Genomic DNA, 21898 nt, shown 5'->3' with positions numbered 1-21898 from the left:
GCTGAAACCCCCAAGGAATCGTGGGGCATATTATCAAGGGGGTTTATCTCCGCTTTTTTGGCTTTAAAAGCCATGAAAGCGGAGATAAAATTATTTCCCTATTACCAAGCTGTCGCTAACACCAGTTAGTGACAGCTAAAAGGAGATAGCGACCATCTTGGGCCCCGCTTTGCATGTCAGTGATACTTATCACTAATGACATGCAAAGTGGCGTGCCAAGATGTTAGCGACTGGAAACAGTCCCTAACATCGCTACCTTCTATTACCAACTTTTGGAGATATTCGCGCTAAGCGCGAATATCTCCAAAATCTAACACCTGCCCTGAGCAGTTCTTAGCCATGTTATCCAATGGGAGGTGGATAACATGGCTAAGAGCATTAGATCGATAATACATGAATATCGCTGACTTTTCACCTGCCCTGAGCAGTTCTTAGCCATGTTATCCAATGGGAGGTGGATAACATGGCTAAGAGCATTAGATCGATAATACATGAATATCGCTGACTTTTCTGCGATAATAGCAAGGTTTATCTGCGTTATAAATCGCAGATGTGCGGCGAAAATTTTTGTCTCTAAACAAGTTAGAGACAAAAATTATCGCTAGTTGTTCGTAATATGCCCCCGGGTTTTTGCTTGCAGAAATCGGGAGGCGGGAGACTAGCACTGAAATCAGTACTCACACGCCTGAATCAGGAGGATTGGCATGTCTGAATTCTCTACAGCTGGGGCCATAAACTACATCCGCAGGGTTAGGTGATAGCCTGGGACCAGCCTGGCATCTAAAATGGCTGCCGTGCACGACAAAATTGTGGCATTCGAAAAAAGGCAAGATGGGGCAGCCGCTGGAAGAGATGTATCAACATATATCAGCCTCCTCAGCCACCCTCAGGAAACATAGGGGATTAGGATACGTCTCCCGCACCCCCTTATACCTAGTACTTTAATTAACGAAGCACAAAATGGCGAATTCCCGTTTCGCTACCAGTTTGCGGCCCAGTTCGCGGCCCGTGAAGCGCTTCTACCGTGAAAAATCATTTTTTTTTTATTTTCCCCACGGGACCCTTTAATAACCCCAACAACATTCCTAGGGGGTCAAGAGGGGGATACCTTGCCCCCTTTCATTAAATTCCCCCTTAGTTTTTCACCTTTTCTTCTCTCTCGATCCTACCGAGAGACAAGATGGCGGCCGCTCCGGACTGTCACGCAGCAAAAAAAAAAAAAAGCTCACGCACAGCCGCTGGAAGAGATGTATCAACATATATCAGCCTCCTCAGCCACCCTCAGGAAACATAGGGGATTAGGATACGTCTCCCGCACCCACTTATAACTAGTAATTTAATTAACGAAGCACAAAATGGCGAATTCCCGTTTCGCTACCAGTTCGCGGCCGCGCTTCTACCGTGAAAAATCATTTTTTTTTTTATTTTCCCCACGGGACCCTTTAATAACCCCAACAACATTCCTAGGGGGTCAAGAGGGGGATACCTTGCCCCCTTTCATTAAATTCCCCTTTCGTTTTCCACCTCTTCTTCTCTCTCGATCCTACCGAGAGACAAGATGGCGTCCGCTCCGGACTGTTTAGAATGTTGACAGACACCGGAGAGCCAATCAGCTTTCTGCGCGCAAAGTTCCGATAAGCGAAAAGTAAGCGGACCGGATCGCTGCCCAGAGCGCTGTTACAGATATATATCTTGGTTTGAACGTTAATTTCTCAAAAACTACTGGAGCACATATATTGAGACCTAGCAAAGGCACATCGGGCTAACAGTCCCTACAATTTTGCCAAGTTTCGTGCAAATCCATTCAGCCGTTCGAGCTAAAAGTGAGTCCAACCGCCCTATGGAAAAATGAATGGAAAAAACGCGTTTTGGGACCCCCCTTTTTTCTCAGCCCCCCCTTGACGAAACCCCCCTAAATTTTCAGGGGCTGCTCAGAATCAAAATGTGCCATTTTCCTGAAAATTTCAGCCGATTCCGTCCACAAACGCCAAAGTTATTAGACATAGAATTTTCAAAAGTCCCATAGAGAAAAAATTCTAACTATATATACCTACTGGCGATAGCCAGTAGGTAATATATATATATATATATATATGTAACAAGGGGGAACAAGGAGCTCCCGCTGGGTCAACCGCAACCGAACCAAGAAGTAATGACTTCTGATATCAATGGCCTACAAGAACAGGCCAACTTAACGGTTGTCAACCTGACGTCCAAGCAACTGACCAACCAAGAAACCGAAGTCCTCAGTCTAGGACTAACCTTCTGCCCCAACAAAGAACTGGAATATACCCAAACGAGGATTGATCTGTTTCGCTTCACGCGAAAATTAAAACTCCACAAATATTTCAAGCTACGCCCCCACACTCAAGATCCTAAAAATCAGGGGACCAGAATAACAGCCACTGATGCCCTGAGCAGTAGAGATCTAGTAACAGTTGAGGCCCTGGAAGATCTTGAAAGAGAGGAGACACGAGATGTTCAACACTTGGACACTGTACAAAGGGCTGAGCTGCAAGGGATTGATCAGGAAAGGGAGGAGAGTAATTTTAAACCCCCTTCCATATTTGTCCCACAATCCCCGTGGGACGCCGTGGATGCGTTCAGCGAAGCTATGATTAACGACCTCATAAAGTATCGCAAGTCTAACCATACCAGTCACAACTTCAACATCTCTGAACAGCAACATGAAGCGCTGAAAAAACTAAAAGAAGACAAAAACATCGTGGTGAAACCTTCTGATAAAGGTGGGAACATTGTTTTAATGAGTAGGGACTATTACAAGACTGAGGCATTGAGACAGCTCTCGGATGAAAACTTTTACATCAAGTGTACTATGACCACGTACCAACAGAGCCTAAAAGAATACAACACTCTCCTCAAAAAATGGTACGACCTACAGATGCTGGGCAAGGATGAACATCTATTCCTACGTAACAACTGCCCAATGATTCCCACTTTCTACCATCTCCCTAAACTTCACAAGAGTAAAGACAATCCTCCTGGCCGCCCCATTATCTCCTCTATTGGGAGTTTAACGGAGAACATGTCGCGCTTTGTAGACAATACCCTTTTCCCTTTGGTGCTAAACCTGAAATCATATGTCAGGGATACTAAGGATTTCCTCATGAAAGTGGGAGACCTACAGTGGAATCCAAGTTACCTGCTGGTAGTGCTGGACATCACCAGCCTGTACACTGTAATTCAACACCAACAGGGCTTACAAGCGATAAGACATGCTCTAGAACAGCGCCAGGCGCGATTTGCAAGACATAACCTGATGATACTGGACTTTGTTGAATTCTGCCTAACCCACAATGTTTGCCTGTTTGAAGAACAACTGTACTTACAGAAGTTAGGGACGGCGATGGGTACTTGCTTCGCTCCCAGCTACGCGAACCTCTTCGTGGGCTGGTGGGAGGAGCAAGTACCCAGGAGCTGTAGGGTTGGGCAGGAGGTGGGTAATGCGGTGTGTTGGCATCGATACATCGATGATCTTTTCATCGTTTGGAATGGCAATATCGAGACAGCCACTGAATATATCAAACTGCTCAACAACAACAACCTCAACTTACACTTCTCGGGTTCTATTAGTCCGGTGGCAGCGGAGTACTTGGACCTGAGGGTGTTTGTTGAAGATGGGCAGTTACACACCTGCTTGTTTAGAAAAGAGACTGCTGGCAATTCAACACTCTTTGCCAGCAGCAGCCACCCACCACAATTGATCAACAGCATTCCCTACGGAGAGCTCTTGAGACTCCGTAGGAATTGTTCCAGGGATTCGGATTTCGAGGCGGCTGCCTCTGAATGTATATCCCGTTTCAAGATAAGGGGATATGGTGAAGACCTATTACAGGACACGTTGAGAAGGGTTAAAAAGACATCGAGAGGGAGTTTGCTCACCGCCAGACCGGCTGGATCAGGCCGTGATGCAAACAAAAACACCAATGTCAACAAATTCAGAATGATCACCCCCTACTCCACTGGGGCCAATGACCTAAAAAGAATGCTCAAAAAGAACTGGCATATCTTACAAACAGACACTGTACTGAAGGACGACCTTCCCCCCAATCCGCTGGTGACATTCAGCAAAGCGAGGTCTGTAGGTGACATGCTCGTTACTAGCCATCTGGAGAAACCCCTTCCAAGGGCAAATACCTTGAAGGACCAAAAAGGGTTCTTCCCCTGTGGGAGGTGTAAAGCCTGTGCAAACAGCAAAAGGGTTCTGTCATACATCATACCAGACACAGGAAAGAGCATGCCCATAAGAAAATTTATCACCTGCAGCACACAATATGCAGTTTATTCTCTACACTGCCCGTGTGGCTTGCGCTACATAGGCAGCACGATCAAAGAACTGAAACTGAGGGTCATGGAGCACCTGAGAGCCATCGACAAGGCCGACCCCAGTTATCCAGTGGCCCGCCACTTCGAGGAGGTACATGGACGGGACCGTAAATTACTACAGTACTACGGTCTAGATACCATACCCGCAAATGCGAGGGGCGGAGATCGTTTGAGACGACTCCGCAGACTGGAATCTAGGTTCATTATAGACCTTTCCACGAAGCATCCCAGGGGTCTGAATGCGGGGGAAGAGATGGCGTTCCATCTGGGAAAATAGAACCATGTACAGTGTATACAGGCCATGTGTAGTACAGAACCTTGAAGGACTGGGTTCTGTAAGACCCAGCGGTGCCAGGGCACAACACCTGAAACCTTCGTGGGTAACCTGCTCCGGCGTACAAGTCACAGAGACACGGGACACTTCCTTCGGCGTCAAAGATTCAAGGTTTATTTGCTGCAGGGAACACAGAGATCACGACAAGTACACAGCGTGCAACTTGGGGAGACTGCTTCAAATTGGTTCTGTAGATCGCTCCTTTTATACAGTTTTTACCCATAAGACAACATTGAACACAAAAGTTTACAACCCGGTTCCCACAATTATCCCCCAGAGGGGTCGCTTTGGTCACTTTGAAACACATGAGGTCCGAAACATAAGTGCGGAAACATTTGGCGGTTCCCAACTGTAATAACCCATCTTCCCACCATTAGCAAATTCCAATCAGCAGTAAAACAGATCGAAATTGGAACAAGGACAGGTGTAGAGGAAGACGGAGACAGTGGGGAGATCGGAAAGGGTGTAAAAGGGGAGGTAACGGGAAACACGAGATGCAGGCATCAAAGGGACGTGCCTAATGAGATGCACGGCTGAGACAATAAGCCCGTGCGGCAAGATGAGCCTCAAGCGGCGTCATCTGCCTTACAGTAGCATCCCCTTCGTCATAAAGACACTTACAAAGAACATGTGGCTTCCGCAAATATCTTGGGAGTCCCAGGGTCGCGAAGCGGACAACGTCCGTTCGCTGGCTACTTGAGGGCAAGAGACAAAATGGATGCCGTATCTAAGATGGAACCCGTGGGTACAGATGAAAAACCCACATAACAAATGAACGGTTTAAGCTAGCACAGCGAAACTGCGCACACTTACTAAACTCGTCATTTGCGGTTCATAGATACCAGACTCGACCATATTCGTACGAGTCGAAAGCACCACTTACAATTGTCACGGAACCTCAGACGCTCCTTTTGCCCTCATGTAGGCAAGCACTAGTCGGAATCATATTCGATATTCATCAGACCATCGAGATGTTGCTGTAGCATAGCTCTGTCCAACTGAGTCCCCTTGGTAACAGATGGTTGTCTCATACACGTTGTAGCACAAAGACCACATAAGGCAGGACCACACTGCACACAAAGGCAACACGTGAACAGGAACACTACCACAACTCCGATGATCATCAGAATTTTCCAACCCCAAGTCGACATCAGGCCCCAAAACCATCCTAGCAGCGTCCAATCCCCTACATCCACGTGTATGGATTCGGAGATCTTATGCAACCTCGAGATGGCTTGATAGACAGTTGGAGCATTATCTGGAATGAAAATGCAGCAGCTCGAATGGATCACCTTACATACCCCACCGCGATCTGCTAAGATGACATCTAAAACCATACGGTTTTGTAACGTCATAAGTCTCTCCGCCTGAAGTTCTGTGGTGATATTACCAAGGGCACTGGCAGTAATATTAGCTGTCGATTCTACCACTCGAGTCAACTGTCTCAGGTTCCTACTGTTAACCATAGGTCCCCAAAACGGGAGGAAACCCTTGAAAAAGTCTCCTGCCTCTTGACCGGCAGTATCCTCTTCGCTAATTACGCCTCGCACAACTCTAGTCTTGTGATAATCGGCATCTACAGTGAACGTCGGAGGCAACAGATTTGCAATGAAGCATGAGCCCATGAAGTCAGCGGGCAACCATGCATATGCACGATCATAACAGATAAAGTATGTACCCTTGGCAGCCAGAAACACGGGGGACGAGGACATCGGCAGAATGTAATTTTCAGTGCAAGCACTTGCTCCAAGTCGGGCTTGCGATCTTCGACCACGACCCATAAGACAGAAATTACCAGTGTGGGGTACGACCCATATTGGAGGCGAGCTTTTAAGCTGTTTTTCACTAGTGAACACACTATATTCGCCTCTACTTAGGACTCTATAGGCTTGTACCTCTTCTTCAGGGATAAGCGAAGGATCATAGATATCGCTATCTAAATCCTCTATGGCTATCGACAAAGGCTTCTGATACGAGGTAGGACCAGAGTAGGGGGAACGTGGTTCTCGAATGGGGTGGAAACCCAGTGCGCTTCGAAACATTGTTTGGAATGCTCGAGCTGACCCTTGGGAACTATACGGTAACACCAGATATGGAATTCCCTTATCCGTAGTATGTGGCATCAACCCACACACCCAACAATTAGTAGTGTTAACCACTAACTGATGCTGATGGAGGAGCTGAATAAAGGAATTGTTGCGGAATTCTACACGTCTAGCCTGCTCGTGTTCCGGTAACATGTGAAAGGAATGGGGAGAAGCAGTAGAGGTGAGATTAGGGTAAGGGGTAGGAGTAGGTGTAGCAGGTAAGAAGTAAGACATCGTATAGTACACCCCACCCGCCAATAATGCAGAAGCAGTCAAAAATAACACAAACAATTGGAATATAAAACATTTGGTACGACTGAGTTGCTGCAGCTTGAGTCGGTGCGCCTTAGCTCCCTCCAAATCATTCAGCTTCGAGAATGCCATTCCCTACGGCCGTCCGCAACGTTTCTTGACGCACTTCGTTCTGTGTAGCAATAGTCAATCCCTAGGAGTTCCTAGGAACCGACGGCCTTTAACCTAGCGTCAAGACCTACTATCCAGAAGGAAGTACGCGCGCGGCCCTACGGCCTTCAATACACAATATGTATATACAAACACAAAGTCTCTCGGCTGTGGAAGTAAAAAAAGATACAGGGAGGAAGCTCGATATATATATATGAAATCACAGTGATACGAATGTTCAAAACTGATCACGGAAACGGGGATAATGCAGTCGTTAATTCAGCAAAACAAAATTTTTTATTTGTCCTTAGTGCGAGATCGCAAAGAATATCGGTGTTTCCCGGGACGTGTCTGCTCGTCGAACAAAGGATCCGTTGAAGAGACAGCGTCCTGCTGATCAGTCGATTGTTCTGGTCTTGAGTCTTTTGCTGACAATTGTTCAACAGTGTCTTTCTGCTGCGCTGAGGATTCTCCAACAGGCTGCGCGTCGCTGAAAGGTACAAACGCCGGCAATATTTCTGTTTCTGTTGACGCAATGCCTTTCCTTACCCACGGGTCTGCCGGTAAAGGGATAGGGACTCGCTTCGTATGGGTGGCATGCACCCAATTTTTACGCCCCTCAAGACGAACGGCAGTCCTCGTGGCCAGGAGCACTTGGTAAGGTCCGGTGAACCTCGGGTCCAGATTATTCTTGCGTGAAAAGTTGCGTGTCACCACCCAGTCTCCAGGCTGGAGCTGGTGGCCTGGACCCTCCGTCTGCGTCGGCAATGCGTCGTAAACCTGTTGGTGAATTAACCTCAGTTTAGCAGTCAAGTCATGTAAATAGTCAATCAACATTGGATACTCAAGATCAGAAAACATTCCTGGCCTAGGAACCCCCCACACATTCGCAGGACGGCCGAACACTATTTCGTAGGGACTAAGCCCTATTCGGGAGTGTACAGTCGCCCTAGTTGACAGTAATGCTAAGGGCAAAGCGTCAGGCCACGAAAGACCAGTCGTAGCCTGAATCTTCGCTAGCTTTAGTTTAAGGGTGCCGTTGTACCCTTCAACCAATCCAGCTGACTGGGGATGATTGGCGCTGTGGAATTTTTGATTTATTCCAAGGCCCTTACACACACTCTTCATCACACTTCCAACAAACTCACTTCCGTTATCTGACCACACGACTCTAGGCATTCCATACCGAGGAAAATATTCCTTCAGTAAGATTTTCGCAGTAGACAAAGCAGTATTGTCTTTGAGAGGATAGGCCTCGATCCATCGGGAGAATGCGCAAACCACAACCAAAACGTATTTCAGATTATTGCATCGCTCCATATGGATGAAGTCCAATTGAATCACCTCAAAGGGATACGAAGGGGGAGCAAAACTGCCAGGAGGAGTTGGGGTTCCTTTGCCAGGATTGTACATCATACACACCATACAATTCTTCACCAATCGTTCAGCACATTTCGTAATTCCATCATTCTTCCACACAGGCGACAACAATTTACAAATGCCTTTCACGCTAATATGTGCTAACCCATGTGCCATTGTCACAACGGCCAGTACATACGCGTCAGGCAACAACCATCTTTTCTGATCTGACAAATCAATCCAACAACCACTCGCATCCAACTTTCCCGTACTTTCTTTCCACTTCGCCTTTTCAGTCTCGGTGGCCTCATTCTGAATTTCTTTCACACTTTCAATGGTGTCTTCACACATACTCGATTCAGTAGGCCACCTAACCGAACTCGTCACATACATCCGAGTACTAAGGTTCCGGGCAGTCTCCTTAGCAATCTCATCTGCAAACGCGTTACCACGACCAACATCATCCGTCACTTTACGATGCGCACTACATTTAACAATCGCAACTTGCGTAGGCAAAGTCAATGCATCCAAAAGATCATTCACAAGCTGGCCATGCTGAATCTTCGTACCGTGCGACGTCAAGAAACCTCTCTCTCGCCACAATCGTCCAAAACTATGCGCTACACCAAAAGCGTATTGGCTGTCGGTGTACACATTCACACGTTTACCTTTTGCTAACACACATGCTCTAGTGAGAGCAATCAATTCCGCAGCTTGGGCAGAATTCTGATTCAATCTTGCAGTCTCAACAACAGTATTCAATGTTACAACTGCATAAGCCGTAGTCACATCACCATTCGGCAACTTAAAACATGACCCATCCACATACAGAGTGCCATCCGGATCTTCCAATGGGGTGTTTTTAAGGTCCACTCGACCTTTCGTTTCCTCTTCAGTCCTCAAGTAGCAGTCGTGTTCTGCTACTTCATCTGACTCTGCACTAATTGGTAACAAAGTTGCCGGATTTAAGACATTACAACGTTTTATCTGAATATGGCTTGCCAATAACGTCAACTCGTACCCAGACAACCTCGCACTCGTCAAGTGCTGAGTTTTCGTACGATTTAAAAGAGTATCAACTGCATGCGGAACCATTACCGTAAGCATATTATCCATGACCAATCCTGCTGATTGTCGGATGGAGACCGCAGCTGCCGCTGTTGCTCGTAAACAACTCGGCAATGCTCTAGCTACTGGGTCCAAGGTCGAGGAAAAATATGCACATGGACGCTGCTTACCACCAAAAGGTTGCGTTAAGACACTCAAAGCACAACCTTCCTTCTCGTGAACATATAGCGTAAACGGCTTGCTATAGTCAGGAGTACCTAACACAGGAGCCGAACACAATGAATCACGTAGTTCAGAAAAACTTTTCTGACATTCTTCCGTCCATGGTAAAGGAGTTGGAACATCCTTGCACGTAAAAGCCACCAATGGTTTCGCTAGCAATGAAAAATTAGGAATCCATTGCCTGCAGTACGACGTGATACCTAGAAAGGCACGCACATCTCTTTGGGTTTTTGGCACAGCCATTCGCGCAATCGCTGCAATTCTCTCTGGGGTCAATCTCCTTCCCTCCTTTGACAATAAGTGACCTAGATAGGTTACTTCTTGACAACAATATTGGAGTTTAGAAGGGGACACCTTATGATTTAGCTCACAGAGATGTTGCAGTAATGATACCGTAGCTATTTTACAAATGTCCTGAGTATCGGCAGCCACCAATAAGTCATCGACATATTGGATCAAAGCCGCACCAACCGGCAACCGAAACGCATCCAGTTGACCCTTCAAGGCTTGACTGTAAATCGATGGACTTTCACAGTAGCCCTGAGGAGCGCGTTTGAACCGGAAGCTTCGTCCACCGAGAGAGAAACCGAAAAGGTCCCTGCTCTCTTCGGCAATCGGGATACTGAAAAACGCATTTTTCAAATCAATCACCGAAAACCATGACGCAGTAGCTGGAATCAGAGTCAGGAGCGCCGTGATGTCAGGCACAACAGGGAATTGAGGAACCACAATTTTATTCACCTCCCGTAAATCGATAACAAAACGATAAACAGGCGGTTTTGTAGGACTTGTGCGTTTAAGAATAGGCAGTACAGGGCTATTGCACACGTTTCCCCGAGTCTCTTCAATAACATCTTTCTCGATTAGATCATAAATGATCGCCAACAGCGCTCGTTCACCATCAAGGGAGATACGATACTGGGGAATACGTGGCAATCGCACATTAGATTTCAACTGAACAACATAAGGGGAGATATCAAGTAGGCCCACGTCATTTGGACCCGTCGCCCACAAAGACGCAGGAAGAGAACTCAATTCCGGTGGAAGTTTGTCGAGAGACAAGTACATGGGAGAGACAACCCTCTCTCCTAACGTAAGCTTTACACCCGCAGGAGAACAATATAAAGTTGCGTACAAACGTTTAAGCAAATCCAGGCCCAAGAGATTCTCGCCACAACCCGTGGTTAAAATCAACGGAGCTTCTAGCTCACGTTGCCCAATTTGAAGGGGCAAAGGGCGCGAAACTGGATTGCTAACGGGGGCGCCAGAAAATCCAACGGAAACATTTGTTAAGCCAGACAAAGGTGCGCCAGGGAGTTTTGAATGCATGATAGAACTTTTCGCTGCACCAGTGTCCAACAGAAAAGGCTCAACGACGCCCGATGTAGCAACTGCGACGTAAGGCCCTCTCTGATCAACCGGAACTGATACCACTCCCTCTCCTTGTCTTTGGCTGTCCTAGTAATTACTGTCGTCAGTTCCCTGATCGACGTAATAATCGTCTACATTGTACTGCGCAGATCGTCCTTGCGATGATCCACGTTGATCAAAACAGTTATTAGAATTAGATGAGTTCTCTGAGCGATCATTCTGAGCACCACGACCTCTACCACGTGACGCCTGTTGCGAACCACCACGACCTCCTTTAGACGAATTACCACTATTACGTTCGTTTAAAACAGGGCAGTTAAATTTAATGTGTCCCTCCTGTCTACAATAAGCACATTGATTGTACCCTAACGATGATCTTTGAGAGGAGGAATCATTAAGCGGCTGTGACCGATTCGATTGCGACTGCGATCGATTCTGTTGTGAATTGTTCTGATTTGACCGCGGAGGATACGCTTGCTGCAACAACACTTTAGTTTTCAGCTCTTTCGTCTTTTTGTCAGCACGGTCATTCTCTTCTTTCTCTCTATTCTCATAATATTGTGCCGTAGCCAATATCTGAGCTGAGGTGGAAACGGCCCATGCACTCTCCGAATTTCTCAATTTATTGCTCAAGTCGGGCAATAAATTTGAAACAAATTTATCCACAAACAACCTTTGACCACCCTCAGTACCCATATCCTGACCACTATGGTCAATGAATGCTTCCTCAAACCTCGTAAAGAAGTCGGAAACACTCTCATCTTTCTTTTGCTTACAGGCTGACAATTTGTCCCAATTTACCCTCATAGCCGGCATAAGAGTCTTCATTAACGTTATTATTCTTTGAGGAAGGGCAGCAATCAACTGCTCAGGTTTAGCTCCACCAGTTTGTAAAGCATCTGCCGCCAAGATGGCCGCCCAATCACCACCTAATTCATTTGCGTGATCTTGCTGGCGAATCTTAGCCCATACCGGTTGCGGTACGACATTGCCAAACAACATGTCGATATCGGCAAGATTCATAATCGTAGCATCTACAAGCTGCGATAATTCTTTGTAATACCCTGCAGGATTTTTGCGAGGGTCAGGCAATGATTGCTTCACCTGTAACACTTCCGATCTTTTCCACGGGAGATGTATCCATACTCTCTGAAAATACGGTGGAACCGGAGGGGCAGCTGCGGGGTTACCTGGCATCCAAACCGGTGGAACTTCTCGCATGGGATATTGGCCAGATTCATCTGGTTGTTTCTCAATATCCTCAACAAATAATGCATAAGGTATCGGAGCGGGACGAAAAGATAGTAACCGCTCGATAGCACGTCGGACATTGGTATCTACTATCAGTCCAGTTGCGAACTGAAGTTGAAGCTCAGACAGGGCGGTCAGCACCTCGTCAGGCGCATCGGCCGCTATCTGATCATGAAGGAACTTACACATTTCATCAAACACGTATCTCTGGGTTGGTATATTGAATTGACAAAACGTTTCGAGGACAACACGTGGTGGATTTCTCTGTGGATTTACCATCCAACCCATCGCCATATTATATAGCGCAACGCGTTCTCTGTTTCCAGGAAGCTGACTTCGTCTCTGGGGACCATCGGAACCAGCGGACCCATGAACAGGTCCGAGCGAATGAAAGAAGCTAGCCGCAAGAGGAGAATTGCGACTACGGGTAGAGGGAGAAGAATAAGACACAGGGCTAACAAGAGAAGGAGTAGAAACAGTAGCGACAGCAGGGGTTAACAAAACAGGAGCAGTAGCGGGAGCAGGAGTATGAGGAAGCGGAGGAGCAGTAGGAATAGAAACAGATAAAGGAGCAGGAACAGTCGGAAGAACGGGTGCAGGTTGAGGAACAGGAGGAAGAGGAATAGGTGGAAGGACAGGTACGGCAGGGACCACAGGAGCTGCGGTACCCTGTACGTACGGAGGTGGCGACTTCATAAGATAGGACATTAAAGGATCCTCAACTACCTCTTCCTTCTTGTCCGACTCCGTAGGCAAAGCAGGATAACATTTATCTATGGTCATACGCTGTAGTCTCTCAAACAATTCCTTATCCTTATCCTCCTTATCACGCTGGAACTGCTCAGCTTTCTTCACTATGGTAGCAACATTATCTCGCTGACTACGTTTATTCTGTCTGATTTCTTTCTGTCGGGCTTCTTTGCGCCACAACCGAAAGGCATCAAACATGGCCGGCCTTGATTTTCGTTCGAACAACTTCATTTCTAGATTATCTAAGATTGACGCCTCGAAGCTACCGTGAGGTGGCCAACGAAGGTCGCCGTCCTTCTTTGTATATTTAATCCAATAATCGTTAAAGGTAATCGGGCCTAGCCCATGTTTGCTATATAGATCATAAGTAGGAGTTCCAACCGGAGGTATCGGACACGAGTCCTCCAGTCGGGAATCCGCACCACAAGGTCTGAAACAACTAAACAAAGCACTGCGACCAGGCATCTTGCACACTAGCCGAGTTTCACAAACTTCAAGGGTTACGGGATTTACCAAGTCCCAGCAAAGAACAAAACCCTCGGTCTTTGGCGGCTGCAGTCGTCAAACAACACAACAAAGTACGCTAGCAAAGTGTCACCGACAAAAACACTTACACAGCGTGTACAACAAAAACACTCGCTAAAGTGTCAACAACCAAGAGCTATGGGAGCGACCCACAAATACTTAACTCAAAAATCGATGGCGTCACCAGGAAGGCCCGTCAATCGTCTCGCTATACCAAGGTCTACGCCAGGCGCCAAAACAGGTCTACAGTCAGGGCAGCAGTCCGTCGCAGCCGTCCGGAGGCGGGAATCTTCGCGGGAAAAGTCTTCGGGCCACTTATTTCGACAACAGGATCGATGAAGCGGAGTGCACCTTCCCTCGGAGATTTCACACGAAGTTCCTCACGATCGTCGGGCTTGGACCGGTACCACTGATGCAGCCCCACGTTGGGCGCCAACTGAAGGACTGGGTTCTGTAAGACCCAGCGGTGCCAGGGCACAACACCTGAAACCTTCGTGGGTAACCTGCTCCGGCGTACAAGTCACAGAGACACGGGACACTTCCTTCGGCGTCAAAGATTCAAGGTTTATTTGCTGCAGGGAACACAGAGATCACGACAAGTACACAGCGTGCAACTTGGGGAGACTGCTTCAAATTGGTTCTGTAGATCGCTCCTTTTATACAGTTTTTACCCATAAGACAACATTGAACACAAAAGTTTACAACCCGGTTCCCACAATTATCCCCCAGAGGAGTCGCTTTGGTCACTTTGAAACACATGAGGTCCGAAACATAAGTGCGGAAACATTTGGCGGTTCCCAACTGTAATAACCCATCTTCCCACCATTAGCAAATTCCAATCAGCAGTAAAACAGATCGAAATTGGAACAAGGACAGGTGTAGAGGAAGACGGAGACAGTGGGGAGATCGGAAAGGGTGTAAAAGGGGAGGTAACGGGAAACACGAGATGCAGGCATCAAAGGGACGTGCCTAATGAGATGCACGGCTGAGACAATAAGCCCGTGCGGCAAGATGAGCCTCAAGCGGCGTCATCTGCCTTACAGTAGCATCCCCTTCGTCATAAAGACACTTACAAAGAACATGTGGCTTCCGCAAATATCTTGGGAGTCCCAGGGTCGCGAAGCGGACAACGTCCGTTCGCTGGCTACTTGAGGGCAAGAGACAAAATGGATGCCGTATCTAAGATGGAACCCGTGGGTACAGATGAAAAACCCACATAACAAATGAACGGTTTAAGCTAGCACAGCGAAACTGCGCACACTTACTAAACTCGTCATTTGCGGTTCATAGATACCAGACTCGACCATATTCGTACGAGTCGAAAGCACCACTTACAATTGTCACGGAACCTCAACCTTTCCCTGGTAGAACAAAACGTCTTGGGAAGTTTGGAGTAGATATTCCAGGTGATCATATAATATATACAGGGTCTTCGCTGTGGCTGGAATGAGAAGTTGAACATGACGTATGCCGACGCACTTATCTCTTTGTTTGTTTGTCTCACATTGTAAGATTATATTACCCTATGAAAATGTATGATTATTCTCATCATCTCTGCACTGTCTGTACGCTCAGGTAGTTCCTGTGTCTAGGTTTTATCTATGCATAGGTTTCAACATTGCTGTGTCCCATGGCCTGCATGAATGCACTTACACAACAATGCGTACTAATATAACTTGAGATATGGAATTGTACAGCATAGTGAGTTTGTGATCTTTTTTCGGTAACATAAGATGTCATTTTCGTGCAGTATATTGGTGGATTGTTATTTGATATATTAGATAGAGGACCTTAGCCGATCCACGGCTTTATTCTTATTCTGTTTATGCCTTGAACAGTATAATTTTTGTGTATACCCACGTCCTGCATGGATCTGCCCATCTGTGGGCTACATTGCGAAACCTGTGTAACATCTTTAGGCTGCGCACATTGACACTCAAAGATGGCGCCTACAGTAACCATAGTGGGTTTGTCCTCTGTCGTTTTCTATTATTGCAATCAGAAAGGGAAAATGTCTTATTTAATCCACCTAGTAATGCATAACGTTGTTACCACACTGACGAAGGCAGCACGCCGAAACGCGTTTGTGGAGGGTGCCTGCAAGAAATAAATAAACCTGCACTTTCTCGAAAAGTAACCCACGAGTGCTGTCATCTTTCTCGTATGTGAGGAGGAATTGGAGCGTGATATATATATATATATATATATATATATATATATATATATATATATATATATATATATATATATATATATATATATATATATATATATATATATATATATTCTTTTTTCTTTTTTTTTACTGAGGAAGTCCTTTTTCTCTGGTTTTAGTGAACAGTTTGGAGACTCATTTGCTTCTATCATGTCACTCCTCTGGAGATGCTTCCTCTAAATATACTCATGTTGTCTGGGTGACCGGCTCTTCACTTTTGCAGGACTTCATATTCTGTTCCAAACTGTCATGCTACGCACACCTTCCATATCAATTTGTGGATACATTTTATTGCATGGAGGTTTTCACTAAGCCTTGTTACTGGACATTACATCTGTTCTGTTTTCGGGTGAGAATAATTTTTTACTTCCTGCTTCATATCTGTACACTACAATATTACATGCACCCACATGGATCCTGCTTCCTCCTTTGGGCAGAAAACTACTCTAAGTATGTCTTCTCTTTGCAAGGACTCCAACTCTACTGCTCCTCCTAAACGTCTCAAGAAAGAAACTAACTTGCCTACTAAATCTCCACTACCCATCACACTGGAAGACCTTATGGATGAGATAAAGATGATCAAACCTTTTGTTATTGAAACCAACGCAACCCTTCAGAGGCTGGATGAAAAATGGTCGAACTTAGACTCCAGAATGTCGGTGGTGGAACAGAACGTCAGCAATGTCCAAGAAGTGATCCCTCAAGTTGCAGCCATGTCTAAAGAGATTGGTCTTTTCAAGATGCAAACGGAGGACTTAGAAAATTGTAATAGATGCAATAATCTTCGTATTTATGGCATTATCGAGCGTGAGGAAGGGTCTGACATGCTCGCCTTCTCAAAAATTCACATTTCCAATATTGTTGGCCTTAAGGATGGTACTATTCTTAATCTGCAACGTGCCCCCCTCATTGGTCCTAAAACCGGAGGTTCGTCTTCTTCATCGTCTGTCAACCGTCCCAGAGGGATAATCGTCTTATTTTTTTAATATACTGACTTGTTAATGGTTCTTTCGGCAGCAAAACAAAGAAAGCAGATGTTATGGTCTGGTCACAAAATTTTCTTCTCTCAGGATGTTGCCCGCACCACTGCATCTTGTCGCAAGGATTTTCTTTCTATTTGACCGGCCCTTCACTCCATGAATGCCAGATACGGTCTGGTACATCCTTGTTTCTTCAAAGTTACATATAAGGAGAGGTCCTACTCCTTTGATTGTCCTGAAGATCTAAGACAATTTATTTCTCACCATAAAGAGGACGAGATGGACTTTGGAGGGACCTGATCATCTTTATTATTTCTGCTTTGTCTTATGTTTTATGAGGTTCACTCTTTCTAATCCATCGTTCTGAATTTATTGGATGTCTTTCTATGTTGTTAGTTTTGGTTTGTTGCTGTTGTTCTTCTTAGAATAGTGTGGCTAGTTGCCATTTAGGTCGGTCATCTCACATTATTGTTTCTCTTCGTCTTTCTCAACAGATGTTCTTTCATGGTTACCCTCATGTATAGTAAGTGCTAAGTATTTGTTCACGTATCCTTTATTTCCATTGATTGTTTGTTTCACGTATATTGATTTAGGTTTGATTTGTAGTTATCTCTCCTGTTTGTCATGTCTTGTCGGCTCCTTGTTCTCGGTTTGTATTTCCTTTCTTTTTTCGTAATCATGGGTTCCAGCTGTTCTCGTTTACCCTGGCTGGCTTGGCCATCTATCCTTCCTTTGCGGCTTCCCTCTTCCTCATGCTAATTCCTTTACTCTCTAGCCATACCCTGTTTTTCGTGTTTGAAGTCCCTCGGCTTCTTGTCAACTTTTACATGTCTATCACTTTTTTCTTCTACCCTCTCTCTCCTTTCTTCTCCCAATGGTTTTCTTTTCTATTCTTTACCTACTATCCTCAGAACTTACATTATCCTTTCGCTGCAGTGCATCATTTTTATTTATTTCCATCCTTTTTCTTTTATTTTATCATCATTTTGCTACTCATTTCTCTTGTTGCTCTCCACTATGTATTCCTTGGCATTAAGCATTACAGGTTTTTTGTGTCTATTATATAGTTATACACAATTTTAGCTGCATCAGTTGTTTTAGCTGTTGCTCAAAGTTCCATGTTGCTTATCTTGTTGCTTAATTTGGTTTCTTTCTGGTTGTCATGACTGATAATGTTCACATTGTTTCATGGAATGTTATGGGATGACGCAATCCTGTTAAGAAGCAAAGGGTTCTCACTCATTTGTCTAGGCTGCAATGTAAAATAGCATTGCTTTAGGAGACTCATCTTACTGAAAATGTGATTAATTCTCTTAAAAGGCAATGGGTTGGGTACGTTTTTTGCTCCCCGTCCAAAGATAGAAAAATTGAGTGATTACTTTGATTCATAAATCTCTTTCCCTTGTTGTGGAGAGGGAGGAGCGAGATGGTGATGGCATATGGCTCCTTTTACATCTCAATATAAATGGTTCCCCTATCTCCCTTCTTAATATTTACAGCCTTACTGGAGTTGATGTACAATTTTGGAAGGATATGTCGCACACCCTTTATTCCTGTCCTGACATCAGTTTACTAGTGGGTGGGGACTGCAATCAGTTCATGGATCCTTTAACAGATAGGAAGTCCAATGCTAGGTACATTCCCAACAAAATGCAAAAATCCTTTATGAATACAATTCACTCGAGGGGTTTGGTTGATTCATGGAGAATATCTCATCCGGACACGTTAGAATATACTTTTTATTCCCTTACTCACAAATCTTCCTCTAGAATAGATTATATCTTTTTGAGCTCTCATCTCCTCTCTAATCTAATTCATGCCGATATTGGGTCCATTCTTATTTCTGATCATGCTCCAGTTTTGATGAATGTAAATCTCCCCTCTGAACCCTCCAAGCCACGCAGATAGCGCTTCAATCATTATTTACTCAAGGATCATAAGTTTCTAGAGCGTTTTAAAGACTTCTTGTCAGAGTGCTTCTATAGGAACGCCTCTCCAGATATTGCTTTCTCCACCATATGGGATGCCTTTAAGGTGGCAGCCAGAGGATTTATTATTGATTATGTTGCGGCAAAAAAGAATCAGTGTGGTAACAATTCCATTTCTCTGTTAGCCTCTATTAAACATCTCGAACACGCCTACTTTACTTCCAATAATGAGGATAATTAAAAAAAGTTAATTCAAGCTAAGTTGTCTTTTAATAAGAAATCAAATGAGGAGGCCTCTGGCACCTTACTCAAAGTCAACTCAATTCTACGGGGGTCGCAACAGAGCTGGCAAGCTACTGGCAAATTACTTAAAGATCAAATCCCAACATTCTAAGGTTGTCACAATTACTGATAATGGTGATGTTGATCATTTTAAAGATTATGAAATATTACATTGTTTGACGGATTTTTACAAGACGCTATACACTCCAGAATCCTCCCCTTCTGAAGAAGCTTTGGATTCTTTTTTTGAAGCACTCCCTCCACGCTCCTCTGCGCTTCCCGATTGTTCAGTATTAGAAGAAGACCTTTCCTTCTCTCAACTTAAGTCCGCCCTAGCCCTCCTACCAAAGGACAAATCTCCTGGTCCAGACGGTCTTCACTGCTAAACTTTATTCCTGTTTCTCCCAATTTTTACTTCCTCACCTTTTATTTTTATTCCAATATTTTTTGTCTTGCAAGGATGCTCATGGTTCCTTTCTTGAAACTACGATTTGTCTCATTCCTAAGAAAGGCAAGGACCCTTCTTCTTGTACTAATTATCGCCCTATTTCTTTAATTAATTTAGATTGTAAGATTTTCACTAAGGTCCCTGCTCTTCGTATTAACAATGTAATTCCTGATTTAATTGGTTATGAGCAACCAGCTTTTGTCTAGGGTAGAACGATTAGGGATAATTCTAGAACCTTTTTGAACATCATACATCTTGCTTCCAAAAGCTCTACCCCGTTCGCAGCTATCACCCTAGATGCAGAGAAAACGTTTGACCGTGTTCATTGGATTTTTATGATGAATGCCCTTAAGTGGCATGGATTCAGTCCTGCTATTTTATTCCTTATTAGTTTGTTGTATTCCTCTCCCACCACTTTGGTTTTTGATAATGGTTTTCAATCTCAATATTTTACTCTCCAACGAGGTACTCGGAAAGTTTGCCCCCTGTCTCCTTTGCTTTTTATTCTGTCTCTTGAGTCTTTTCATCATTCTCTCAGGAACTCTCCTACCTTTCAAGGTTTTACTCATTAATCTATTGAAGTAAAGTTCACTGCTTATGCCAATGATATTCTGTTATATATGTCTGATCCTTCTGCCTCTTCACCTGCTTTTGTTGATCTTTTGTCTTCATATGCAGCCATCTCTGGATGCAATTAACTTTTTCCAAGCCTGAGATTCTTCCGCTTAATAAACATTGCCTTAGAAGTATGTTTGAATGGATGGACTTTAAATGGAATACTAACTGCATTACGTGTCTAAGGATAAAATACTCTCTTTCAATTGCTAAGACAGTTCAAATGAACTTGGATGAGGTTTTATCTAAAATGTCTGCTATGGCAGAGAAATGGTCCCCTTTATTTTTGTCCAGGTGGGTAGGTTGGATACCTCCAAGATGATGATGCTTCAAGTAGTTAATTTTTACCTTTTCATGTTACCGGTATGATTTCCTTTAGAAAAAAATTAAGAATCTTAATAGTATACTGAGTAAACACCTCTGGAATATTCGGAAAGCTCCTACCTCTCTTTCGTCATTATCCGCTCCTAAAGATAGGGGTAAGGTTAATTTTCGTCAATATTGTTCCTCATTCCTAATTCAACAAGTTTTGCCCTATTTTTACTCTTCAGACAAACCTCCCTTATCAGTATGGCATAAATTAGAGGATTTAGAAAAGGGGGTGGTGATGAACAGAGTGTCTGAGTTAAACAGACCACTCTTACCCAGTCCAAAGATCAGGGCTTGATCCATCACCGTTATTTATCTCACTGACCCATCCCAGCTCAGAACCTGGCTATATGCAAATCAGTCTGTCCCTGGCCCAGTGCATCATGGGAACAGGGCAGACTAAACTACCAAGCCAATTCTTCACCAGAAAGGAGACAAGCTACCGGGGACCGGTTTCTGGCATTTCAGCCTTCTTCGGCCCGGCTTGCTTGAATCCTGATTGTCCACCCTAAGCGTGGAAGGGTATACTCAGATGTGAGTCCCTTGCTCATTGCACCATCAGGATTCAAGCAAACCGGGCCGAAGACGGCTGTAATGCCAGAAACCGGTCCCCGGGAGCTTGTTTCCTTCCCAGTGTAAGAATTGGCTTTTGTAGTTTGGTTTGCCCTGTTCCCATCATGCACTGGGACAGGAACAGACTAATTTGCATACAGCCAGGTTCTGAAACTGGGATGGTGCAGTGAGCTAAAAAACGGTGTTGGATCTAGCCCTGATCTCTTGACTGGGTGAGAGTTTTCTGTTTAATTCAGAGACTCTGTCCTTCACCACCCCTTGTTGTAAATAAATAAGAGGAATCAGTTATTTATCCTTTTCCTTCTCTTTGTTAGCGAATCTTGCCCTCCCCCACGCCCTTTCAAATCTCCTACTATCCCATATCTCATATCTACACTTTATCGGAATGTTACCAAATCTTGTTCCCCACTTCAGTTATTTTTGGATTCCTTTATTTGGCATAATAAATCTATGAAATTCTCCAATCGTACTATTTTCTGGAAAGACTGGATTATCAAAGTTATCATACAGGTTAAACAATTATTGCATAATAAGCAGCTTATATCTTTCCAGGAACTCCAATTTAACTATAACTTACCCATTACGTCTCTTTCTAAGTTTGATTCTTTGAGACTGATCGTAACTCAGCAGCCTTCTCTTCTCTCCGATATTTCTTTTTCTCTACTTGATTCTTCTATCCAACCGTTACATTCTTCCCCCTCTCTCTTGGCCTCTCATATTTACAAATACCTCTTTTTTTCTTTACCTACTCATCCCAAAAGCAAGATTGGAT

The sequence above is a fragment of the Lissotriton vulgaris genome, chromosome 10, assembly GCF_964263255.1.
Source record: "Lissotriton vulgaris chromosome 10, aLisVul1.2, whole genome shotgun sequence".
Taxonomy (NCBI): domain Eukaryota; kingdom Metazoa; phylum Chordata; class Amphibia; order Caudata; family Salamandridae; genus Lissotriton; species Lissotriton vulgaris.
The sequence above is the reverse complement of the archived record's forward strand: the minus strand, read 5'-3'. Positions refer to the sequence as shown.